Source organism: Phyllobates terribilis, unplaced genomic scaffold (genome assembly GCF_046119375.1).
Source record: "Phyllobates terribilis strain yellow unplaced genomic scaffold, ASM4611937v1 Scaffold_277__1_contigs__length_2500907, whole genome shotgun sequence".
NCBI classification, from domain to species: Eukaryota; Metazoa; Chordata; class Amphibia; order Anura; family Dendrobatidae; genus Phyllobates; species Phyllobates terribilis.
In genome coordinates, this window is record NW_027363037.1 from 886,786 (window position 1) to 913,172 (window position 26,387).

Here is a 26,387-nt window from a genome sequence, read left to right on the forward strand (position 1 = left end):
GGTCTATTCTAGACTCTATGCCTCCCCTGTCGGCCTTATAGGTCGCAGGAGGTGGATTACCTAAAAAAACTTCCGCAGCATCCTGTAAGGAAAAATCCGCCACAAGACTCTTGAGTCTTTTACCTGTAACATCCATCTTATCCCCCTCCGGCACACAATTGAAATCTCCAACAAAAATTATTGGCATTTTGCCAGATAAAAAAAAACATAATTTCTCAAAAATTTCCAGCCTCTCCCCTTTATCTATTGGTGCATACATATTTACCACCCTAACCCTCCACCCCCTACAATTTAACTCACATATTACACACCTCCCCGCCTCCACCACCATGTAACTTTCTATCTTAACACTATAACCCTTCACCAAAACACCTACCCCACAATTTTTATTACATACAGAACCAGACCACACACTTTGACCTAAAGGCCATGCATTTTCACTTAAGGGATCGGAGATCCCACACTCCTGGACACAGTATACGTCCGCATCCAAGTTGCTCAAGTAGTCCAAAATTGCCACTCTTCTCGACTCAGATTTAATCAGCCTAACATTTAGCGACAAGATGCTGAGAGCAACTTGGGCACCCATCTATTAATTTGATGTGGCAGGTCACGACAACATGCCCACCTGTACATCATCCTAACCCTTCTGGGGGTAGGACGCTGGACGTGCAGATATCGTAGTTTGTGCCTTCCCCCAAAAAAGACACATCTTGGGGATCGGATGCAGTAGGGTACACCCGGGCTGGACTCACACTGCAGTCACTTAAAGGGGAAAAGGATGGTTCAGTTTTCTTCTTTTTCTTCACTGAAGCGCCTCCATCTTCATCTGAACTATAATCCCGCCGCTGGGGGTCAAAGTCCCCCTGACCTCCCTCCTCCTCAAGGTCAGAAACGACATCGCTCCAGGCCACATGCGGTGTTCTGGTCAGATCAGACTCCTCTTCCCCCTGCAATGTAACCATCATGTCTGGAATTTCAGCCTCCAGATCCTCCACCGGGGCCACTTCCATGCCTATACGATCATCAGTTATCGTCTCAGACTCACTGACATCTGAAGCCACAGACGCGGCCCTCTGCACCGGTGGCTCAGGTGCCAGCTCCATATTTCCTCTTACATTCACACGAACCAGTTCTGGAAAAGCAACCCGAGCCTCCTCCTCATCCAGGAAAGCCAGAGTAGATATCGGAGCAGTCGGAGTTGCAGCAGTCGGAGTTGTAGCTGTGGGTGCAGGAGATTCATTTCTTCTCCTTCCCCTTCCCGCAGCCCCCGCATATGAACCAGGATGGAATATACAGTCTCTGAAGGCATGCCCCTTCTCTCCGCAGAGATTACAGACTATTTCATTTTTGCAATTATTGGAAGAATGACCCACCTCATTGCACTTCCTGCAAATAATCTGTCTGATGTCGCATGCTTCCTGAGTATGGCCATACCTCCTACAATGACGACAAAACCTGGGCGCATTGGGGAAGAACAGGTAACCCCGCTCACTCCCAATGGAAAAATTTGATGGAGGATAATGTATACCCCCTGGTTCATCAGGACTTTCCCGGAACTTGACCATGAAACGATATTTACCGGTCCATAGTTCCTCCTCATTCATGACTTTTACTGCCACCTTGGTAATATAGCAGTGCCTATTTAGAAAGGCATAAATCAAAGCCAAGTCCACATGTGGGTTGTACATGAAAACAGTCAGAGGTACCTCTTTGGAGCAATACAAGATGACAAAAGTCAGCCCATCCAAATATTGATTGTCCAGATTCTTTTTCAAACAATCATAGAAATTGTTGCAAACAGCCATAGAAGTAAATACAAGATTATACTTGCTTTTGAATTGCTGGAGGCACAAGATTTCTTCCTTCTTCACTTCAAGGAGTCCAAACAAAATCTCCTTCACCACGAAGCTGAGGGTAAAGATTCCTTCTTTGCCTTCTTCCACATCAATCTGGATTCCAAACTTCACTCGAGCCTCACCGGGCCCAGCGTATCGAATGCGTCCCATTATCGCTAGTCGTGTCTACTGGCCAACTCCTTATAGCAGCAAGTGGCTTAAGCCATAAAATGGCGATGCCACAGGGCCAAGAGTTAACGCACAGACAGCCAAATGACTAGACCCATTACAGATCTGAGCCAAAAGGCCGAGAAGCGATAACCAGAATTGGTTTCAAACTACGGAGCCACCCAAGGATCCTAAAAAGTCCATTTGTGGAGATGAGCTCCTGGACTCCCGTTAAGAAGACATGTTGTCAACCTCTAGATCCCTTACATGCCTGCTCTTTTCGGCTTGCTGCTGCTGCAATCCACGCGTTTTAGATCTGCATAACTCCACCTCTTTAAACACAGCACCTTCACCCCCTGCTGTTCCCACCCGCCTCAACACCGTTGGAAGGGAGGAGAACCAATTAAGGCGGGGGGTGGGGTGGAACGAGCAGCTGTCTACCCTTAGCAGGAGGGCTCCTGATTACATACCTCTCCTGCTGCTGCTGCTGCTGGCTGTCCAGCAGCAGACTGAAGGTGGCTGCTGCTGTGCACAGGTATATAAAGGCTCAGAGCCTATTATGACACGCGCAGCCAGCGTTCCATTGCCACATTCCATCTACTGCAGGCAGGATACCTGGCTGGCTGAATGTCGCTGAGAAGCTCACAGAGACCGCCATAAGCAACAGTTTAACAGAATGCCACAGACTAATCAACCAAACTTTTTGGGTTGGGTTCTCTTTTATAGTCTGCAGGCATTAAATGAAAGAAGTCAGTGTTCCAGCAGAAGGAGACAACGTTTCAGAAAAGGCATTGTAGCAAACCAAAAAAGAAATTTTAAGCGCAGCAGAGTAACCAGCGCACATACCTGTTAGCTCAGGTGAGTTTAAAAGGCTGCTGTTGATAACAAGGGCATTTGCTAAATAGATGGTGTGTGTGCAACAATATACTGAAAGGTCAATTATATTGTGCAGCTTATCTCACCACCTGTAGTTATTTAGGTGAAAGCTCCAAAATGCTTGCCTAATATGTCTGTTTATCCAAAAGGAAGTAAAAAGGGAGAGCTAGAAAGATAGCATTGCATCACATTACATGGCAATGCAATGCACAGTTGCTGAAGTTGAACCAAAATGAGCTTGTAATCTGGCTTCTGCAACTTTGAACATGAAAAATCCAATGAGGAGAAGAAAAGCAGAGCCAAAGAGTCCATCCCAAAATCCGACAAACAAGCAAAATGAACAAAAAACATTGAATTCAATTCTTTCTGATTTTAGAAACTGCATTAAAGAAGGGGTGCACCGGTCCTGGAGATACTGCAATACCAGGTCAATGCGTGGAGTGGACAGAGCAAGCTCTTTTTCCATCTCCCTGTTCTAAAAATCCATTTAATATATGGTCCCCAGATAGGGGACGTATCAGATATTAAACTGATAAGAACAGATTTTTTTTGATTGAATATATCTTTTATTAGCACAAAAAATAAGTTAACAGACAGTGTACAGTGCCGCAGCCCAGTACACACAGAATTCTACATCATATTTACATAGCATGAGGATACGACGCACTAACTAGACACATCACACCCCTATGCTACACAAAACACTCAATCTGAAAGAAAAAGCATGTCAATCAATACAGTACGACGAACCGTGATAAGGGATGGGGATTGGGAAAAAGGGGATGGGGAGGGGAAAATCACAGGCCCGAAGCTTTATTGAAAGACAAGACACATAAGGGGAGAGGGGGAGGAGGGGTTTAGTCCTCATCCTCGTCCTCCGGACTGTCCACGATGGAATAGTCTCTGAGCAGGCTGTGGATCAGCCTGCGGCAGTCCTGGATGGACATCCTCTCCCTCCTCAAGATGAGCCGGTTCCTGGCGACCCAAACGGCATCCTTGAAGCAGTTCATAAGGCGCCAAGCCTCCTGGATGGCTCCGACGGTATGAACCCCAGGGAAGAGTCCGTAAAACACAGAATGGTGCGATAGGCTCGCCCTGGGGACAGAGTTCCTCAGGTCGTCCTCAAGGGCAGTCAACAGGCGCTGTGCAAATCCGCAGTCCCAAAAAGTGTGCAAAGATGTTTCCTCCACGAAGGGGCACCTTGGGCAGTACCGGGTCTTGCACAGGTTCCGGGCATGCATGAATGACCGGACGGGCAGTCCGCCCTGAATCGCCATCCACGACAAGTCCTTGTGCCCGTTGGTCAGCCTGTCAGACGACACATTTGTCCACACAGTCTCCAGCGTGTCCTGGTGAAGTCCTGTGATGTTCTCCACGTCATCCTTGGCTCTGATGAGCTTGTGGATAGTTTTGGGCTTCCACAAGTCGGGCTTGAGTCCCTCCAGTTGATGTTCCCCCACAAATCGAACGACGTCTCCGTAGAACCATGGCGTCGTCCAGTTGTAGGGGAAGGAGCTGTCCCACTTGTCCCAGCCGAGTCGCCTCCAAAGAGGAAGCAGGAAGAAGCGAGACATGGACCTGCCCGCGGAGCCATTCTTGACTTGCAAAGTCCGGCGGACACAATCACACACAAAAGAGGATCGCAGGAGGGTGGGGATATCTGGAACGCCCTTCCCACCCTTGCGAGGCTCCTTGTACATGACGGCCCGCCTGACTCTGTCCATCTTGGATCCCCAGACAAAGTGAAACACTGTCCTGGTAATGGCCCTGCACACAGTGACGTGTGGGGGCCAGGCCTGCGCCGTGTACTGCAAGACGGGCAGGACCTCATTACGCAGGACGAGTGCCTTACCCTCACAAGTGAGGTGTCTGAGGCTCCAGAGTCCGATCCGTTGCTTCACCTTGGCCAAGCGTTCTTGCCAGGACTTGAGGGCCGCTCCTTCCTTCCCGAACCAGACTCCCAGCACCTTGAGGAAATCCGGTTGAATGTTGAAGGGGAAGGGGGCGGAGGAGGCCGGCTGCCAATCCCCGAAGAGCATGGCTTCCGACTTCCTGCAGTTGACTTTGGCCCCTGAAGCCCGGCCGAACCTCTCACACGTCTGGACGAGGGCGTCGACTGAACCACGATCAGCGCAGAAGACGGTGACGTCGTCCATGTAGAGCGAGCACTTGACCTCGTGTCGTCCCGGACCCGGTGCCGTGATCCCTCTGATCTCTCCATTCTGCCGGATAGCCTCTGCGAAGAGTTCTATAACACAAACAAAAAGAAGAGGTGATAGAGGGCAGCCTTGTCTGACCCCAGAGAGGACAGGGAAGGGGTCAGTCTTCCCGCCGTTCACCAACACCGAGCTGTGGATATCAAAATACATCAGACGGACATACGAACAAAACATGTTACCCAAACCTAACCGGTGCAGAGCTCGGCCCATGAACTCGTGGGAAACCCGGTCGAAGGCCTTCTCCTGATCCAAGGAGACCAGGGCCGCGTGTGCGCGGCGGACCTTGATGTACTCGACCGTGTCCCGCACGAGAGCGAGGCTGTCTGCGATGCGACGTCCAGGGATGCCGCAGGTCTGGTCCGGGTGGATGATCCGTCCGATGACCGTCTTAAGTCGTGTCGCCATCGTCTTGGCCAGGATCTTGTAGTCCACGTTGAGCAGAGTGATGGGACGCCAATTCCTCAGGTCGCACCTCTCTCCCTTCCGCTTGTACAGGATCGTGACCATTCCTTCCCTCAAAGATGGAGGCATTCTACCCTCCACCACCATCTCCTCGTACAGGTCCAACAGGTCCGGACAGATGAGGTCTCCCAGCGCTACATAGAGCTCCGCTGGAAGACCATCACTGCCCGGGGTCCTGCCGGTCCTAAAGGATTTAGCGGCAGAGAGCAATTCGCCCACCATCAGAGGTTTGTCCAAGGCTGCCGTGCCTGCAGGATCAAGATGGTTAGTGATACCTGACAGGAACTTATCAGCAGCGTCGGGGTCGGTAGTCTTGTGGGAGTAGAGTTCGCTGTAGAAGTCGCTGACGACCTTCATCACGTCCTCCTTCCCACGTCGCATGTTTCCGCTCTCGTCTCGCAGCTCGTTCAGGGGCGTGTGACCGGCATGAAGTTTCTTGAAAAAGAATGAGTTACATTTCTCACCCTTCTCCAGATTCTCCACTTTGGAACGGAAGACGATTCGCTTGGACTCCTCCTCAAAGTGCCTTTTCAGGCTCTTCTTGGTCTCCTCCAGCTCCTCCCTCACGTCCCAGCCGCAGTGAAGAAGGTCCTGCAGCGACCGCAGCTCGCGCTGCAGCCCTCTGAAGTCCCTCCTCTTCTCACACGCCTGTTGTCGACCCTTGGCCTGAAAGAAACAGCGAAACTCAAGTTTAACATATTCCCACCAATCAGAGACTGTTTGGAAGCTACCCTTGTAGGACTGCCACATTGCGTAGGCTGCTCTCAGCTCCTCCACGACTTCATCCTGAGCCAGCAGAGCACAATTCAGCTTCCAGGAGCCGGGGCCGGACGGAAAACCGTCGCCGAGGACACCTTGTAAGTGAATGGCTCTGTGGTCGGAGAAGAAGCAGGGGACCATCGAGTGCCTACTCTGCCTGACTGCCCGAGAGGTGAACACAAAGTCAATCCTGGAGCGGAGTGAGCCATCGGGTCGGCTCCACGAATAGTTTGTGGAGCCTCTCCCCATGGAGCCCACCACATCCTGAAGAGAGGCCTCGGTTACCATCTCGATGAGCAGCTTGGACGTGATGTCCAACTTGGCAGATGTGCCAGAACTACGACCATCCTCCTCGATGGGGCAGTTGAAATCCCCGGCCATCACTAAGGTCCTGGTGGTGGCAAGCTGAAGCCGCAGGGTCTGGAAAAGCTCCAAACGCTCATTCTTCAGTGGGGACGCATACACGTTGATGAACCTGACAGGTTCTCCCGCCCAGTTGCCATCTACAACAAGAGCCCTGCCGCAGATGAGCTCCTGGACGGACTCAAGCGTGAATGCGCCCCCCCTGATCAGAATTGCGACCCCCGCAGACTTGCAGTCACCCCCACCGGACCAGTAGGATGGACCGTGGGACCACTCCCTGGCCAGATGTTTGAAGGACCTAGAGGAGGGAAGGGAACATTCCTGCAACATATAAACATCACACAACTGGGAAGTAAGGAAGGCATAAATAGTCTGACGTCTGAACTTGTCCTTGATGCTCCTGACATTAATGGAAAATAAGTTAATATTAGCCATCATGTAGGGAAAAAAGAAAAAGTTAGCGCAGGCAATACACCTTAGTTACCACTCCGGTCGGGTGGTCCCTCGTCGGTGTTGACTGCTGGTGACGGGATCACCAGCAGGCCCTCTTCCTCCATCTGGTCAAGCAGCGCGGCCTCGATCTCGGCGACCACCAGTTCCTCCTCTTCTGGCTCGGCCACCAGGGTCTCAACCATGTGCTCCATCTCTTCTGGCTCAGGTAGGGTATCCTCCTTTTCGCCTACGAAATCCAGAATCTTCTTTTTGGAGGATTCAGTAGCAGGGCTGTCCTCCACCTTCCTCTTTCCCCGAGTTGGAACTGAGGAGACAAGAAGGGGAAAATCCTCCTCGGAATAGATAGCGGCAGGTGGAGGAAAGGTTAATTCCACCGCTACCATGGTCTGGGGAGGGAGAGTGGCTGCCGGGGCAGGGGAAAGGACACCTGCTGAGGAGTAGGGGAAGGAGGAAGAGGAAGTGGAATCCTCAGCAGGGGTGGCCGGGGTGGGGGGGGGTTGGACGGGGGTGGCAGGGGGAGGGATCGAGAGAGGGGTGACAGAACTCTTACCCTCCTTTGACTTTTTCTTCTGCTTCGGAGCTGCTGGGACCGTCGCTGGGGCTTTGGCCACCGACTCCTTTGACCGCTTTGGCCTTGGTCGTCTCGGCCTTGGCCGCTGGGGCCTTGGTCGTCGCGTCCTTGACCTTCACAGGCCTGGTCGTCGGGGCCTTGTCCTCCGGAGCTGGGGTCGTCGCAACCACCGATGCCCAGGATCTCTCACGCTTGGGGCAATCCTTGTACAGATGAGCCGCCAGCCCACACAGGTTGCAGGACGTCTTCTTCGGGCAGTCCTTCGAGCTGTGTCCCGTCACTCGACAAATCCTGCAGGCATCCTCCTTGCAGTTCTTCATCTCGTGGCCGTTCTTGCCGCATCTCCTGCAGTTCCGCGGCATGTCCGGGTAATAGATGAGGCCGTAGGAGTTGCCCAGGGAGAATGTCGGGGGCAGGTGCCGAAGTCCGTCTGAGTACGCCAGGTCCCTGTGAAGTCTAACGGTCACCGACCACTTACCTGTCCAGAAGCCGAGTCCATTCAGGATGTGAGAGGGTTCCTTCACAACCAAACAGAAGCGTCTCAGGAAGGTACAGATGTCTTGGCCTGGGGTGTGCGGGTTGCGCATGGAGACCGTGATCCTCCTTTCGTCCCTCTGGATAGGGCAGCTACCTTTAAAGGCAGAGAAAGAATTATCCGGTCCTTTTGCGCTTACCATTTCCCAGAACCTCCTGCAGGTGTTCACAGTGGCGAAGGTGACGAAGAAGATCCCCGTCAAGAAGGTCTGGATGCTGAGGGTGTCCGACCTGGAGAAGCCTCGATCCAGCAGCATCTTCTGGCAGAACACGTCCGAGGACATGTGCGGCACCCTCCCATCCACTTCCTTCAGCTTCAGGGCCACCGTCTGCCGCATCCATGGCTCCAGGGCTGGAGCTTCGTGGCGGGGCTTCTGGGGTCCCTTCTGCTGGCCATTCGTGGAGGCAGAGTCCTTGGGGTCAGAATCGGCTCCTGGCTGGGCCCTCCTGGCTGTCCCCGGCTCCAGGCTCTTCTTTTCGGCCTTCCTCGCAGCGCTTGCCATGGCTTTCCTCCTGCAGTTACTTCTTGGAGCTGGATCTGGAACTCTTCCCGGAATGGGTGGAGCTATGCAGATTCTTCTCCCGTCGTGTTCTGGACAAATTCCCCGAAAGGTCTTTGTCTCGATGATTTTCTTCCTCGAAGATTCCACAGGACAGCCCAATTCTTCTCCGAGTCTTCGTCTTCTTCTGGATTCTTTAGAGCTTCTTCCTCCCACCGATATCCGCCTTCCTTCTCCGATGTCAGCTGGGCTCCGAAGCTCTTCTCCTTCTGAGTTCGATCGCTCTCGTCAAGTGTAGATCGTAGCTCTTGTGTTCTTAAAAGAACAGATACTACACTTGATCTTAGCCAAAAGGCCGAGAAGCGATAACCAGATTTGGTTTCAAACTACGGAGCCACCCAAGGATCCTAAAAAGTCCATTTGTGGAGATGAGCTCCTGGACTCCCGTTAAGAAGACATGTTGTCAACCTCTAGATCCCTTACATGCCTGCACTTTTCGGCTTGCTGCTGCTGCAATCCACGCGTTTTAGATCTGCATAACTCCACCTCTTTAAACACAGCACCTTCACCCCCTGCTGTTCCCACCCGCCTCAACACCGTTGGAAGGGAGGAGAACCAATTAAGGCGGGGGGTGGGGTGGAACGAGCAGCTGTCTACCCTTAGCAGGAGGGCTCCTGATTACATACCTCTCCTGCTGCTGCTGCTGCTGGCTGTCCAGCAGCAGACTGAAGGTGGCTGCTGCTGTGCACAGGTATATAAAGGCTCAGAGCCTATTATGACACGCGCAGCCAGCGTTCCATTGCCACATTCCATCTACTGCAGGCAGGATACCTGGCTGGCTGAATGTCGCTGAGAAGCTCACAGAGACCGCCATAAGCAACAGTTTAACAGAATGCCACAGACTAATCAACCAAACTTTTTGGGTTGGGTTCTCTTTTATAGTCTGCAGGCATTAAATGAAAGAAGTCAGTGTTCCAGCAGAAGGAGACAACGTTTCAGAAAAGGCATTGTAGCAAACCAAAAAAGAAATTTTAAGCGCAGCAGAGTAACCAGCGCACATACCTGTTAGCTCAGGTGAGTTTAAAAGGCTGCTGTTGATAACAAGGGCATTTGCTAAATAGATGGTGTGTGTGCAACAATATACTGAAAGGTCAATTATATTGTGCAGCTTATCTCACCACCTGTAGTTATTTAGGTGAAAGCTCCAAAATGCTTGCCTAATATGTCTGTTTATCCAAAAGGAAGTAAAAAGGGAGAGCTAGAAAGATAGCATTGCATCACATTACATGGCAATGCAATGCACAGTTGCTGAAGTTGAACCAAAATGAGCTTGTAATCTGGCTTCTGCAACTTTGAACATGAAAAATCCAATGAGGAGAAGAAAAGCAGAGCCAAAGAGTCCATCCCAAAATCCGACAAACAAGCAAAATGAACAAAAAACATTGAATTCAATTCTTTCTGATTTTAGAAACTGCATTAAAGAAGGGGTGCACCGGTCCTGGAGATACTGCAATACCAGGTCAATGCGTGGAGTGGACAGAGCAAGCTCTTTTTCCATCTCCCTGTTCTAAAAATCCATTTAATATATGGTCCCCAGATAGGGGACGTATCAGATATTAAACTGATAAGAACAGATTTTTTTTTTTTTTTTTTTCCTCAGATTAAGACCCACATTAATTTATGCATCATAGCGCATATTCACATAACGGGTTCTCAAATCATCATTCGGAAAAACAAAAACAAAATCCCAAAAAACACAACCCTGCAATTAACTGTTACTTACTGTAAGAAGTCCAATGTGAAAAGTTCCAGAGTGCTTCTGCTGCTGTCTCACCATACTTCTTTTTATCCAATAAATAGGCATAAAACAGTCTAGCAAGAAAAATCTTTCTGCATTCCATGGGGGAAAAAACAATCTTTTTAAAAATCACCAAATTCCGAACGTCCCATAAAACCTCTTTATATATGACAAAAATAATCCAGCTTGCCCGCTTCCTTTGCGAGTACTTAAAATCTTGACCTATTAAAATCCTTTCAAAATCGAAACAATGAAAACCAACTAAAGCAACAAACATACGTGACAACAAGGTAAAAACTTTTTTAGCAAAAAAACAGTCCCAAAAAATATGCTGTATTGTTTCCACCTTATTGCAACCTTCCCTAGGACATAGTTCTTGAACCTTTATCCCCCGGTCATTCAAAAAAGCCCTTGTTGGCAAGCATCCATGCAACGCCATCCAGGTTACATCCTTCTGTCTGTTGCTGATTCCACGCATGAAAAAAAGCTTCCACACCTGTCCAGACTGTGCATTATTACAAAACGGCACATCACATAACATCTCCTTCTTCTTAATACCTGAGACAATCAGTTTTTTGTCCGGTCTAACCATGGAGCTTATCCCATTTTGATCATAGAAGGACCTAAGCACCACATAAAAAAACGGTATCACAAACGAAACTGGTTTTCTTAAATCCTTCTCACACCAGCTCCATTTCTGGAAAAGCCGTCCTGCTAAATATTTGCACATGTCCGCAGTCCTGTTATTGCACTGGGATAATTTATAAATGTTCAAAAAATAATGCATTCTTAAAAATAAGTCAATGTTAGGAAAATCACAACCCCCATTTTCCACAGAACACATAACCATTCCTCTTCTTAGTTTCTCCATTTTGGATCCCCAAAAAAACACAAACAGTTTCCTTGTCACTCTCTTTGTCCAAAGCACAGCAGGTGGGAAAATCAAAGCAGTGTACAGCAGAAGTGGGAGAATCACAGACTTGATTACCAGCACTTTCCCTCTCAGCGACAGGTTCCTTAGTTTCCAAAAGTTCAACTTCTGATCCATTTTGTCTTCTAGAATCTTCAGGCTGCTTTTCCCTTTCAGTTCCTTCTCAAAGATGACACCAAGAACCTCAATTTCCTCCCTACTCTCCACTCCTGCCACGTTAACCTCAACCTGCCTCCCAAAGTTACAAAGCTGGCACTTTCCCCAATTCACCGCCATACCAGCCACACAACAAAAAATCCTTACGTGCAAATTCACTCTATTGAGATCCGCCTGTGAACCACAAGTAAAAACAATATCATCCATATAACTTAAAGACTTGACTGGACCCCCGGATCCCCCAGGAATAAAAACACCAGCCACACACTTGTCAACTTGCACACTTTTTAAAAGGGCCTCCACCACACAGATAAAAAGAATTGGTGACAGGGGACAACCCTGCCTAACTCCCGATAAAATATTAAAACTGGAACTCACATGCCCATTAACTAAAATCTGGCTACTGACCCCACAATAAAAACTCTTAATGACCATCAATAATTTATCCGGAACACCAAGGTGACTTAAAGCAGAGAACAAAAATCTATGTGATATTTTATCAAAGGCTTTCTCCAGGTCCACCGACTGTAACAAAAGAGCATTCTTATTCAAATTAGCCTGATAAATTAAGTCTCTTAGAAGCAGCAAATTATCTGAAATTTTCCTACCAGGCACTGCACATGCCTGATACTCCCCCACCATATCACCTATCACATCTGCCAGTCTACCAGCCACAATTTTAGAAATAATTTTGTAATCACTGTTTAACAATGTTATGGGCCTCCAATTTTTAATATCCCTCATGTCCCCTTTCTTATGAATCAGCGTAACAATCCCCCTACGCATAGAAACCGATAAAATCCCATGAGTAAAACCATATTGCACCACCCGGGAAAACTCCACACCTATAATATCCCAAAATCTAACATAAAATTCAGCAGGAAGACCATCACAGCCTGGCGTCTTGCCTTTCGCCAAGCCATCCACTGCCCGTCTAATTTCATCTTTCCCAACCTCCTCACTTAAAAACCCAATTTTCTCCTCAGGAATATTATTAGTTAATACTTTTCAATAATCATTAATTTCCGCATCACTGGCTCTACTATCGTTAGAGAAGAGTGTTTCATAAAAGAAAAGAATACTGCCAATCATCTCATCCCCAGATACCTCCCCTGCAGGAGAAAAAACAGACTTAAAAACCCCTTTAGGTTTAAAACATTTTTTAAAAAAGTATCTCGAACATTGCTCATTTTCCTCCATGTGCTTTATTTTTGCCTTAAACATAATAGTCTTCCCTTTATCAATAAGTATCTTCTTCAGTTCGTCCTTCAAATCTGCAATCTCTTTATCCACCTCCATCCCCGCTCTCTTAAACTTATGGAGTACTTCCAATTTTGAAATAACAGCAGCATCATGATCCCTTTTGGCTTTCGCTCTCCTAAAACACACCCCTTTAAAATAACATGCAAATTTCTCCTTAGCCCAGTCCCACCACTCTAGCAAATCTTTAAAAAGGTGCTGTTCAGACACACAAGACAAAAACACTTTATTAAAACCAACCTTAACACTCTCCTCTTCCAGCAGGCTTACGTTCAGCTTCCAGAGTCCCTTTCCAAAAGCCAGGGACTCAGCTATACACAGATCTACCACTATCATCTTGTGGTCAGAAAAAGTCGTCATCACGTGGTTGCACTTGGCCACCTTAATCCCTTCAGACATAAAAACATAGTCAATTCGGGAAACACTACGTCCACTGTCTGATATGTATGTGAACTTATCACTTGGCCCAACCATCAGACCAGCATCCGTGTAGCGTAAATCCTGCACAATCTGATTTAAAATATTAGACGTAACATCAGTCCTACCTTCCGTAGAGCTCTTACGATCTTTTGCGGATCTGACACAATTAAAATCTCCAGCCACTATAGTGAAGTCTCTGCCTGGTAAAAACAACTTTAGAGACTCCAAAAACCCAACTCTTGCTTGTTTATCAGCAGGGGCATAAACATTAAAAACCCGTACCCGCTGACCTAAAAAATCCACTAATAAAAACAAACATCTCCCAGGTATGATTACTTTAAACTCTAAAACCTTTAGACTGGAATTACACAGTAAAATGCCCACCCCTTCATTCCTGTTTTCTGAGCATGGGGACCAAAAAGATTGCCCCTTATTCCACTCACTCTCATGCGGGGCAGATTTAATTACACATTCCTGCAGACAGACAATATCTGCATTCACACTCTCAATGTACTCCAGTATCCCTGCTCTCCTACAAGCAGAACCAATCCCTCGTACATTCAGAGAAGCAACACACAACGCCATCATAACAACAGGAAAAAATCTCCACCATACCCGATCCATCATGAACCAGGAGAAAACCCACTCCTGCCACCCACTTTTCTACGTATATCAGGCGACTCAGAACTCGAGTCCCTGTTAGAATAACCTGGTCTTAGGGAGACTGGATCTTCCTGCCCCCCAGACCAACACCCCTCCACCTTACTTCTTTTAATCACGGAGGCATAACTCTCCTCCTTGCCATCATCTTCCTCCTCATTTTCACTCCAATCACTGTTAACCCTATCACGCTGCTGAGGGGTTATAGTTCCATCCGAATCAGAATCCTCCTCCTCCAAAACCTCCATTTCCTCACCCCCATCTCTTCCCAAAACAGGATTCACTGACTCCGCCATATTAGACAAATCCATCCCATCACCCGGGCCATGCACATCAGCTACTTTGTTTATTACTTCCAGCCCCTCCCTCAAACCAACTTTCTTCTGGCTCCGCCCCTTTTCCTCCATCTTGGGCACCGCATGGTCTCTTCCCCTACCACCATCTTGTTTTTGGCTTTCCCCCTCTGAGTCTGAGCCTTCGCCCTCCTCCCCACTTTCCTGCCGAGTCTTCTTCTGCCTCTCTTCAGCGTCCACCTGTGACCTAGGAATCTGAGCCCACAATCTACATTTCCTTGCAAGGTGATCTGCATGTCCACACAAATCACACACCTTATTCATTGGGCAACCACTTGCAACATGCCCAGATTTCCCACAACCTCTACAAACATCACCTTGCACTGGACAATCTTTCTGAACATGTCCAAACTCATGACACTTCCTACAATATTCCATCTGTCCATTATAAAAACAAAATCCCCTTTCTCCTCCGATAGAAAACTGTGCAGGAATGCTCTTGGCACCCCCAATAGCTCTATCATCCGGTCTCAGTTTTACAACATATCTCCTCTTGCCATTTAGATAATTGTATTTGTTCTTCATTCTTCCCAAAAATTTAACCTCACTACAATACCGAGCTAAAAGATTGGAAACAGTCTCATCCGGAACTTTAGGGTTATACATGTGCACAACCACATACTTATATGTCTGCTGGAACAGAGGTTCCAGTGCAATAAACTCTAGGCATTTCAATTCCTTTTCTTCCTTCATTCGTACCAACTCCATGTAGACTCTCTGGCAAATACTCAAAGAAACAAAAGTGATATCATAAATTCCTTGTTTCTGAAAATCCTGCAGTGCCAATACATCCGTTACCTTCAAGCCATTAATGTTCTTCAAGACATCAACGCAAACTTGGTCCAAACCGATTTCTCCTTCATGACCTGCAGCCACCTTCAGACGGACCGAGTCCTCTAATCCACGTGTTTTCTCCACCATTTTTACAGCAGATAAACACAATCGCCGCTCAATCGCACACTAGGGCCCCACAAGGGGGAACCCCAGTCACAACTGCCCTCCAAACAACACCAGCAGCAGAAAACCACCACTGATCTTGCCAAAAGGCCGAGAAGCGATAACCAGAATTGGTTTCAAACTACGGAGCCACCCAAGGATCCTGAAAAGTCCATTTGTGGAGATGAGCTCCTGGACTCCCGTTAAGAAGACATGTTGTCAACCTCTAGATCCCTTACATGCCTGCACTTTTCGGCTTGCTGCTGCTGCAATCCACGCGTTTTAGATCTGCATAACTCCACCTCTTTAAACACAGCACCTTCACCCCCTGCTGTTCCCACCCGCCTCAACACCGTTGGAAGGGAGGAGAACCAATTAAGGCGGGGGGTGGGGTGGAACGAGCAGCTGTCTACCCTTAGCAGGAGGGCTCCTGATTACATACCTCTCCTGCTGCTGCTGCTGCTGGCTGTCCAGCAGCAGACTGAAGGTGGCTGCTGCTGTGCACAGGTATATAAAGGCTCAGAGCCTATTATGACACGCGCAGCCAGCGTTCCATTGCCACATTCCATCTACTGCAGGCAGGATACCTGGCTGGCTGAATGTCGCTGAGAAGCTCACAGAGACCGCCATAAGCAACAGTTTAACAGAATGCCACAGACTAATCAACCAAACTTTTTGGGTTGGGTTCTCTTTTATAGTCTGCAGGCATTAAATGAAAGAAGTCAGTGTTCCAGCAGAAGGAGACAACGTTTCAGAAAAGGCATTGTAGCAAACCAAAAAAGAAATTTTAACCGCAGCAGAGTAACCAGCGCACATACCTGTTAGCTCAGGTGAGTTTAAAAGGCTGCTGTTGATAACAAGGGCATTTGCTAAATAGATGGTGTGTGTGCAACAATATACTGAAAGGTCAATTATATTGTGCAGCTTATCTCACCACCTGTAGTTATTTAGGTGAAAGCTCCAAAATGCTTGCCTAATATGTCTGTTTATCCAAAAGGAAGCAAAAAGGGAGAGCTAGAAAGATAGCATTGCATCACATTACATGGCAATGCAATGCACAGTTGCTGAAGTTGAACCAAAATGAGCTTGTAATCTGGCTTCTGCAACTTTGAACATGAAAAATCCAATGAGGAGAAGAAAAGCAGAGCCAAAGAGTCCATCCCAAAATCCGACAAACAAGCAAAATGAACAAAAAACATTGAATTCAATTCTTTCTGATTTTAGAAACTGCATTAAAGAAGGGGTGCACCTGTCCTGGAGATACTGCAATACCAGGTCAATGCGTGGAGTGGACAGAGCAAGCTCTTTTTCCATCTCCCTGTTCTAAAAATCCATTTAATATATGGTCCCCAGATAGGGGACGTATCAGATATTAAACTGATAAGAACAGATACTACACTTGATCTTAGCCAAAAGGCCGAGAAGCGATAACCAGAATTGGTTTCAAACTACGGAGCCACCCAAGGATCCTAAAAAGTCCATTTGTGGAGATGAGCTCCTGGACTCCCGTTAAGAAGACATGTTGTCAACCTCTAGATCCCTTACATGCCTGCACTTTTCGGCTTGCTGCTGCTGCAATCCACGCGTTTTAGATCTGCATAACTCCACCTCTTTAAACACAGCACCTTCACCCCCTGCTGTTCCCACCCGCCTCAACACCGTTGGAAGGGAGGAGAACCAATTAAGGCGGGGGGTGGGGTGGAACGAGCAGCTGTCTACCCTTAGCAGGAGGGCTCCTGATTACATACCTCTCCTGCTGCTGCTGCTGCTGGCTGTCCAGCAGCAGACTGAAGGTGGCTGCTGCTGTGCACAGGTATATAAAGGCTCAGAGCCTATTATGACACGCGCAGCCAGCGTTCCATTGCCACATTCCATCTACTGCAGGCAGGATACCTGGCTGGCTGAATGTCGCTGAGAAGCTCACAGAGACCGCCATAAGCAACAGTTTAACAGAATGCCACAGACTAATCAACCAAACTTTTTGGGTTGGGTTCTCTTTTATAGTCTGCAGGCATTAAATGAAAGAAGTCAGTGTTCCAGCAGAAGGAGACAACGTTTCAGAAAAGGCATTGTAGCAAACCAAAAAAGAAATTTTAAGCGCAGCAGAGTAACCAGCGCACATACCTGTTAGCTCAGGTGAGTTTAAAAGGCTGCTGTTGATAACAAGGGCATTTGCTAAATAGATGGTGTGTGTGCAACAATATACTGAAAGGTCAATTATATTGTGCAGCTTATCTCACCACCTGTAGTTATTTAGGTGAAAGCTCCAAAATGCTTGCCTAATATGTCTGTTTATCCAAAAGGAAGTAAAAAGGGAGAGCTAGAAAGATAGCATTGCATCACATTACATGGCAATGCAATGCACAGTTGCTGAAGTTGAACCAAAATGAGCTTGTAATCTGGCTTCTGCAACTTTGAACATGAAAAATCCAATGAGGAGAAGAAAAGCAGAGCCAAAGAGTCCATCCCAAAATCCGACAAACAAGCAAAATGAACAAAAAACATTGAATTCAATTCTTTCTGATTTTAGAAACTGCATTAAAGAAGGGGTGCACCGGTCCTGGAGATACTGCAATACCAGGTCAATGCGTGGAGTGGACAGAGCAAGCTCTTTTTCCATCTCCCTGTTCTAAAAATCCATTTAATATATGGTCCCCAGATAGGGGACGTATCAGATATTAAACTGATAAGAACAGATACTACACTTGATCTTAGCCAAAAGGCCGAGAAGCGATAACCAGAATTGGTTTCAAACTACGGAGCCACCCAAGGATCCTAAAAAGTCCATTTGTGGAGATGAGCTCCTGGACTCCCGTTAAGAAGACATGTTGTCAACCTCTAGATCCCTTACATGCCTGCACTTTTCGGCTTGCTGCTGCTGCAATCCACGCGTTTTAGATCTGCATAACTCCACCTCTTTAAACACAGCACCTTCACCCCCTGCTGTTCCCACCCGCCTCAACACCGTTGGAAGGGAGGAGAACCAATTAAGGCGGGGGGTGGGGTGGAACGAGCAGCTGTCTACCCTTAGCAGGAGGGCTCCTGATTACATACCTCTCCTGCTGCTGCTGCTGCTGGCTGTCCAGCAGCAGACTGAAGGTGGCTGCTGCTGTGCACAGGTATATAAAGGCTCAGAGCCTATTATGACACGCGCAGCCAGCGTTCCATTGCCACATTCCATCTACTGCAGGCAGGATACCTGGCTGGCTGAATGTCGCTGAGAAGCTCACAGAGACCGCCATAAGCAACAGTTTAACAGAATGCCACAGACTAATCAACCAAACTTTTTGGGTTGGGTTCTCTTTTATAGTCTGCAGGCATTAAATGAAAGAAGTCAGTGTTCCAGCAGAAGGAGACAACGTTTCAGAAAAGGCATTGTAGCAAACCAAAAAAGAAATTTTAAGCGCAGCAGAGTAACCAGCGCACATACCTGTTAGCTCAGGTGAGTTTAAAAGGCTGCTGTTGATAACAAGGGCATTTGCTAAATAGATGGTGTGTGTGCAACAATATACTGAAAGGTCAATTATATTGTGCAGCTTATCTCACCACCTGTAGTTATTTAGGTGAAAGCTCCAAAATGCTTGCCTAATATGTCTGTTTATCCAAAAGGAAGTAAAAAGGGAGAGCTAGAAAGATAGCATTGCATCACATTACATGGCAATGCAATGCACAGTTGCTGAAGTTGAACCAAAATGAGCTTGTAATCTGGCTTCTGCAACTTTGAACATGAAAAATCCAATGAGGAGAAGAAAAGCAGAGCCAAAGAGTCCATCCCAAAATCCGACAAACAAGCAAAATGAACAAGAAACATTGAATTCAATTCTTTCTGATTTTAGAAACTGCATTAAAGAAGGGGTGCACCGGTCCTGGAGATACTGCAATACCAGGTCAATGCGTGGAGTGGACAGAGCAAGCTCTTTTTCCATCTCCCTGTTCTAAAAATCCATTTAATATATGGTCCCCAGATAGGGGACGTATCAGATATTAAACTGATAAGAACAGATACTACACTTGATCTTAGCCAAAAGGCCGAGAAGCGATAACCAGAATTGGTTTCAAACTACGGAGCCACCCAAGGATCCTAAAAAGTCCATTTGTGGAGATGAGCTCCTGGACTCCCGTTAAGAAGACATGTTGTCAACCTCTAGATCCCTTACATGCCTGCACTTTTCGGCTTGCTGCTGCTGCAATCCACGCGTTTTAGATCTGCATAACTCCACCTCTTTAAACACAGCACCTTCACCCCCTGCTGTTCCCACCCGCCTCAACACCGTTGGAAGGGAGGAGAACCAATTAAGGCGGGGGGTGGGGTGGAACGAGCAGCTGTCTACCCTTAGCAGGAGGGCTCCTGATTACATACCTCTCCTGCTGCTGCTGCTGCTGGCTGTCCAGCAGCAGACTGAAGGTGGCTGCTGCTGTGCACAGGTATATAAAGGCTCAGAGCCTATTATGACACGCGCAGCCAGCGTTCCATTGCCACATTCCATCTACTGCAGGCAGGATACCTGGCTGGCTGAATGTCGCTGAGAAGCTCACAGAGACCGCCATAAGCAACAGTTTAACAGAATGCCACAGACTAATCAACCAAACTTTTTGGGTTGGGTTCTCTTTTATAGTCTGCAGGCATTAAATGAAAGAAGTCAGTGTTCCAGCAGAAGGAGACAACGTTTCAGAAAAGGCATTGTAGCAAACCAAAAAAGAAATTTTAAGCGCAGCAGAGTAACCAGCGCACATACCTGTTAGCTCAGGTGAGTTTAAAAGGCTGCTGTTGATAACAAGGGCATTTGCTAAATAGATGGTGTGTGTGCAACAATATACTGAAAGGTCAATTATATTGTGCAGCTTATCTCACCACCTGTAGTTATTTAGGTGAAAGCTCCAAAATGCTTGCCTAATATGTCTCTTTATCCAAAAGGAAGCAAAAAGGGAGAGCTAGAAAGATAGCATTGCATCACATTACATGGCAATGCAATGCACAGTTGCTGAAGTTGAACCAAAATGAGCTTGTAATCTGGCTTCTGCAACTTTGAACATGAAAAATCCAATGAGGAGAAGAAAAGCAAAGCCAAAGAGTCCATCCCAAAATCCGACAAACAAGCAAAATGAACAAAAACATTGAATTCAATTCTTTCTGATTTTAGAAACTGCATTAAAGAAGGGGTGCACCGGTCGTGGAGATACTGCAATACCAGGTCAATGCGTGGAGTGGACAGAGTAAGCTCTTTTTCCATCTCCCTGTTCTAAAAATCCATTTAATATATGGTCCCCAGATAGGGGACGTATCAGATATTAAACTGATAAGAACAGATACTACACTTGATCTTAGCCAAAAGGCCGAGAAGCGATAACCAGAATTGGTTTCAAACTACGGAGCCACCCAAGGATCCTAAAAAGTCCATTTGTGGAGATGAGCTCCTGGACTCCCGTTAAGAAGACATGTTGTCAACCTCTAGATCCCTTACATGCCTGCACTTTTCGGCTTGCTGCTGCTGCAATCCACGCGTTTTAGATCTGCATAACTCCACCTCTTTAAACACAGCACCTTCACCCCCTGCTGTTCCCACCCGCCTCAACACCGTTGGAAGGGAGGAGAACCAATTAAGGCGGGGGGTGGGATGGAACGAGCAGCTGTCTACCCTTAGCAGGAGGGCTCCTGACTACATACCTCTCCTGCTGCTGCTGCTGCTGGCTGTCCAGCAGCAGACTGAAGGTGGCTGCTGCTGTGCACAGGTATATAAAGGCTCAGAGCCTATTATGACACGCGCAGCCAGCGTTCCATTGCCACATTCCATCTACTGCAGGCAGGATACCTGGCTAGCTGAATGTCGCTGAGAAGCTCACAGAGACCGCCATAAGCAACAGTTTAACAGAATGCCACAGACTAATCAACCAAACTTTTTGGGTTGGGTTCTCTTTTATAGTCTGCAGGCATTAAATGAAAGAAGTCAGTGTTCCAGCAGAAGGAGACAACGTTTCAGAAAAGGCATTGTAGCAAACCAAAAAAGAAATTTTAAGCACAGCAGAGTAACCAGCGCACATACCTGTTAGCTCAGGTGAGTTTAAAAGGCTGCTGTTGATAACAAGGGCATTTGCTAAATAGATGGTGTGTGTGCAACAATATACTGAAAGGTCAATTATATTGTGCAGCTTATCTCACCACCTGTAGTTATTTAGGTGAAAGCTCCAAAATGCTTGCCTAATATGTCTGTTTATCCAAAAGGAAGTAAAAAGGGAGAGCTAGAAAGATAGCATTGCATCACATTACATGGCAATGCAATGCACAGTTGCTGAAGTTGAACCAAAATGAGCTTGTAATCTGGCTTCTGCAACTTTGAACATGAAAAATCCAATGAGGAGAAGAAAAGCAGAGCCAAAGAGTCCATCCCAAAATCCGACAAACAAGCAAAATGAACAAGAAACATTGAATTCAATTCTTTCTGATTTTAGAAACTGCATTAAAGAAGGGGTGCACCGGTCCTGGAGATACTGCAATACCAGGTCAATGCGTGGAGTGGACAGAGCAAGCTCTTTTTCCATCTCCCTGTTCTAAAAATCCATTTAATATATGGTCCCCAGATAGGGGACGTATCAGATATTAAACTGATAAGAACAGATACTACACTTGATCTTAGCCAAAAGGCCGAGAAGCGATAACCAGAATTGGTTTCAAACTACGGAGCCACCCAAGGATCCTAAAAAGTCCATTTGTGGAGATGAGCTCCTGGACTCCCGTTAAGAAGACATGTTGTCAACCTCTAGATCCCTTACATGCCTGCACTTTTCGGCTTGCTGCTGCTGCAATCCACGCGTTTTAGATCTGCATAACTCCACCTCTTTAAACACAGCACCTTCACCCCCTGCTGTTCCCACCCGCCTCAACACCGTTGGAAGGGAGGAGAACCAATTAAGGCGGGGGGTGGGGTGGAACGAGCAGCTGTCTACCCTTAGCAGGAGGGCTCCTGACTACATACCTCTCCTGCTGCTGCTGCTGCTGGCTGTCCAGCAGCAGACTGAAGGTGGCTGCTGCTGTGCACAGGTATATAAAGGCTCAGAGCCTATTATGACACGCGCAGCCAGCGTTCCATTGCCACATTCCATCTACTGCAGGCAGGATACCTGGCTGGCTGAATGTCGCTGAGAAGCTCACAGAGACCGCCATAAGCAACAGTTTAACAGAATGCCACAGACTAATCAACCAAACTTTTTGGGTTGGGTTCTCTTTTATAGTCTGCAGGCATTAAATGAAAGAAGTCAGTGTTCCAGCAGAAGGAGACAACGTTTCAGAAAAGGCATTGTAGCAAACCAAAAAAGAAATTTTAAGCGCAGCAGAGTAACCAGCGCACATACCTGTTAGCTCAGGTGAGTTTAAAAGGCTGCTGTTGATAACAAGGGCATTTGCTAAATAGATGGTGTGTGTGCAACAATATACTGAAAGGTCAATTATATTGTGCAGCTTATCTCACCACCTGTAGTTATTTAGGTGAAAGCTCCAAAATGCTTACCTAATATGTCTGTTTATCCAAAAGGAAGTAAAAAGGGAGAGCTAGAAAGATAGCATTGCATCACATTACATGGCAATGCAATGCACAGTTGCTGAAGTTGAACCAAAATGAGCTTGTAATCTGTCTTCTGCAACTTTGAACATGAAAAATCCAATGAGGAGAAGAAAAGCAGAGCCAAAGAGTCCATCCCAAAATCCGACAAACAAGCAAAATGAACAAAAAACATTGAATTCAATTCTTTCTGATTTTAGAAACTGCATTAAAGAAGGGGTGCACCGGTCCTGGAGATACTGCAATACCAGGTCAATGCGTGGAGTGGACAGAGCAAGCTCTTTTTCCATCTCCCTGTTCTAAAAATCCATTTAATATATGGTCCCCAGATAGGGGACGTATCAGATATTAAACTGATAAGAACAGATACTACACTTGATCTTAGCCAAAAGGCCGAGAAGCGATAACCAGAATTGGTTTCAAACTACGGAGCCACCCAAGGATCCTAAAAAGTCCATTTGTGGAGATGAGCTCCTGGACTCCTGTTAAGAAGACATGTTGTCAACCTCTAGATCCCTTACATGCCTGCACTTTTCGGCTTGCTGCTGCTGCAATCCACGCGTTTTAGATCTGCATAACTCCACCTCTTTAAACACAGCACCTTCACCCCCTGCTGTTCCCACCCGCCTCAACACCGTTGGAAGGGAGGAGAACCAATTAAGGCGGGGGGTGGGGTGGAACGAGCAGCTGTCTACCCTTAGCAGGAGGGCTCCTGATTACATACCTCTCCTGCTGCTGCTGCTGCTGGCTGTCCAGCAGCAGACTGAAGGTGGCTGCTGCTGTGCACAGGTATATAAAGGCTCAGAGCCTATTATGACACGCGCAGCCAGCGTTCCATTGCCACATTCCATCTACTGCAGGCAGGATACCTGGCTGGCTGAATGTCGCTGAGAAGCTCACAGAGACCGCCATAAGCAACAGTTTAACAGAATGCCACAGACTAATCAACCAAACTTTTTGGGTTGGGTTCTCTTTTATAGTCTGCAGGCATTAAATGAAAGAAGTCAGTGTTCCAGCAGAAGGAGACAACGTTTCAGAAAAGGCATTGTAGCAAACCAAAAAAGAAATTTTAAGCGCAGCAGAGTAACCAGCGCACATACCTGTTAGCTCAGGTGAGTTTAAAAGGCTGCTGTTGATAACAAGGGCATTTGCTAAATAGATGGTGTGTGTGCAACAATATACTGAAAGGTCAATTATATTGTGCAGCTTATCTCACCACCTGTAGTTATTTAGGTGAAAGCTCCAAAATGCTTGCCTAATATGTCTGTTTATCCAAAAGGAAGTAAAAAGGGAGAGCTAGAAAGATAGCATTGCATCACATTACATGGCAATGCAATGCACAGTTGCTGAAGTTGAACCAAAATGAGCTTGTAATCTGGCTTCTGCAACTTTGAACATGAAAAATCCAATGAGGAGAAGAAAAGCAGAGCCAAAGAGTCCATCCCAAAATCCGACAAACAAGCAAAATGAACAAAAAACATTGAATTCAATTCTTTCTGATTTTAGAAACTGCATTAAAGAAGGGGTGCACCGGTCCTGGAGATACTGCAATACCAGGTCAATGCGTGGAGTGGACAGAGCAAGCTCTTTTTCCATCTCCCTGTTCTAAAAATCCATTTAATATATGGTCCCCAGATAGGGGACGTATCAGATATTAAACTGATAAGAACAGATACTACACTTGATCTTAGCCAAAAGGCCGAGAAGCGATAACCAGAATTGGTTTCAAACTACGGAGCCACCCAAGGATCCTAAAAAGTCCATTTGTGGAGATGAGCTCCTGGACTCCCGTTAAGAAGACATGTTGTCAACCTCTAGATCCCTTACATGCTTGCACTTTTCGGCTTGCTGCTGCTGCAATCCACGCGTTTTAGATCTGCATAACTCCACCTCTTTAAACACAGCACCTTCACCCCCTGCTGTTCCCACCCGCCTCAACACCGTTGGAAGGGAGGAGAACCAATTAAGGCGGGGGGTGGGGTGGAACGAGCAGCTGTCTACCCTTAGCAGGAGGGCTCCTGATTACATACCTCTCCTGCTGCTGCTGCTGCTGGCTGTCCAGCAGCAGACTGAAGGTGGCTGCTGCTGTGCACAGGTATATAAAGGCTCAGAGCCTATTATGACACGCGCAGCCAGCGTTCCATTGCCACATTCCATCTACTGCAGGCAGGATACCTGGCTGGCTGAATGTCGCTGAGAAGCTCACAGAGACCGCCATAAGCAACAGTTTAACAGAATGCCACAGACTAATCAACCAAACTTTTTGGGTTGGGTTCTCTTTTATAGTCTGCAGGCATTAAATGAAAGAAGTCAGTGTTCCAGCAGAAGGAGACAACGTTTCAGAAAAGGCATTGTAGCAAACCAAAAAAGAAATTTTAAGCGCAGCAGAGTAACCAGCGCACATACCTGTTAGCTCAGGTGAGTTTAAAAGGCTGCTGTTGATAACAAGGGCATTTGCTAAATAGATGGTGTGTGTGCAACAATATACTGAAAGGTCAATTATATTGTGCAGCTTATCTCACCACCTGTAGTTATTTAGGTGAAAGCTCCAAAATGCTTGCCTAATATGTCTGTTTATCCAAAAGGAAGTAAAAAGGGAGAGCTAGAAAGATAGCATTGCATCACATTACATGGCAATGCAATGCACAGTTGCTGAAGTTGAACCAAAATGAGCTTGTAATCTGGCTTCTGCAACTTTGAACATGAAAAATCCAATGAGGAGAAGAAAAGCAGAGCCAAAGAGTCCATCCCAAAATCCGACAAACAAGCAAAATGAACAAAAAACATTGAATTCAATTCTTTCTGATTTTAGAAACTGCATTAAAGAAGGGGTGCACCGGTCCTGGAGATACTGCAATACCAGGTCAATGCGTGGAGTGGACAGAGCAAGCTCTTTTTCCATCTCCCTGTTCTAAAAATCCATTTAATATATGGTCCCCAGATAGGGGACGTATCAGATATTAAACTGATAAGAACAGATACTACACTTGATCTTAGCCAAAAGGCCGAGAAGCGATAACCAGAATTGGTTTCAAACTACGGAGCCACCCAAGGATCCTAAAAAGTCCATTTGTGGAGATGAGCTCCTGGACTCCCGTTAAGAAGACATGTTGTCAACCTCTAGATCCCTTACATGCCTGCACTTTTCGGCTTGCTGCTGCTGCAATCCACGCGTTTTAGATCTGCATAACTCCACCTCTTTAAACACAGCACCTTCACCCCCTGCTGTTCCCACCCGCCTCAACACCGTTGGAAGGGAGGAGAACCAATTAAGGCGGGGGGTGGGGTGGAACGAGCAGCTGTCTACCCTTAGCAGGAGGGCTCCTGATTACATACCTCTCCTGCTGCTGCTGCTGCTGGCTGTCCAGCAGCAGACTGAAGGTGGCTGCTGCTGTGCACAGGTATATAAAGGCTCAGAGCCTATTATGACACGCGCAGCCAGCGTTCCATTGCCACATTCCATCTACTGCAGGCAGGATACCTGGCTGGCTGAATGTCGCTGAGAAGCTCACAGAGACCGCCATAAGCAACAGTTTAACAGAATGCCACAGACTAATCAACCAAACTTTTTGGGTTG

General features: G+C 47.0%; 10 non-coding genes and 1 pseudogene across 10 annotated transcripts; all 11 read right to left on the reverse strand.

Moving 5' to 3' along the window:
- Positions 1–3,272: 3,272 nt before the first annotated feature.
- On the reverse strand, positions 3,273–3,467 carry LOC141219626 (U2 spliceosomal RNA). Its single transcript, XR_012288081.1, has one exon. It is a non-coding gene; the product is annotated as a U2 spliceosomal RNA (small nuclear RNA).
- Positions 3,468–9,012: 5,545 nt separating this feature from the next.
- On the reverse strand, positions 9,013–9,110 carry LOC141219720 (U2 spliceosomal RNA; annotated as a pseudogene).
- Positions 9,111–10,225: 1,115 nt separating this feature from the next.
- Positions 10,226–10,425, reverse strand: LOC141219693 (U2 spliceosomal RNA). Its single transcript, XR_012288130.1, has one exon. It is a non-coding gene; the product is annotated as a U2 spliceosomal RNA (small nuclear RNA).
- Positions 10,426–16,495: 6,070 nt separating this feature from the next.
- On the reverse strand, positions 16,496–16,686 carry LOC141220233 (U2 spliceosomal RNA). The gene has a single exon (XR_012288602.1). It is a non-coding gene; the product is annotated as a U2 spliceosomal RNA (small nuclear RNA).
- A 1,115-nt stretch (positions 16,687–17,801) lies between these two features.
- On the reverse strand, positions 17,802–17,992 carry LOC141220013 (U2 spliceosomal RNA). Its single transcript, XR_012288386.1, has one exon. It is a non-coding gene; the product is annotated as a U2 spliceosomal RNA (small nuclear RNA).
- A 1,115-nt stretch (positions 17,993–19,107) lies between these two features.
- On the reverse strand, positions 19,108–19,298 carry LOC141220014 (U2 spliceosomal RNA). The gene has a single exon (XR_012288387.1). It is a non-coding gene; the product is annotated as a U2 spliceosomal RNA (small nuclear RNA).
- A 1,114-nt stretch (positions 19,299–20,412) lies between these two features.
- Positions 20,413–20,603, reverse strand: LOC141219598 (U2 spliceosomal RNA). Its single transcript, XR_012288056.1, has one exon. It is a non-coding gene; the product is annotated as a U2 spliceosomal RNA (small nuclear RNA).
- Positions 20,604–21,718: 1,115 nt separating this feature from the next.
- On the reverse strand, positions 21,719–21,909 carry LOC141220015 (U2 spliceosomal RNA). The gene has a single exon (XR_012288388.1). It is a non-coding gene; the product is annotated as a U2 spliceosomal RNA (small nuclear RNA).
- A 1,115-nt stretch (positions 21,910–23,024) lies between these two features.
- Positions 23,025–23,215, reverse strand: LOC141220016 (U2 spliceosomal RNA). The gene has a single exon (XR_012288389.1). It is a non-coding gene; the product is annotated as a U2 spliceosomal RNA (small nuclear RNA).
- A 1,115-nt stretch (positions 23,216–24,330) lies between these two features.
- On the reverse strand, positions 24,331–24,521 carry LOC141220017 (U2 spliceosomal RNA). The gene has a single exon (XR_012288390.1). It is a non-coding gene; the product is annotated as a U2 spliceosomal RNA (small nuclear RNA).
- A 1,115-nt stretch (positions 24,522–25,636) lies between these two features.
- On the reverse strand, positions 25,637–25,827 carry LOC141220018 (U2 spliceosomal RNA). Its single transcript, XR_012288391.1, has one exon. It is a non-coding gene; the product is annotated as a U2 spliceosomal RNA (small nuclear RNA).
- Between the last annotated feature and the right edge of the window lie 560 nt (positions 25,828–26,387).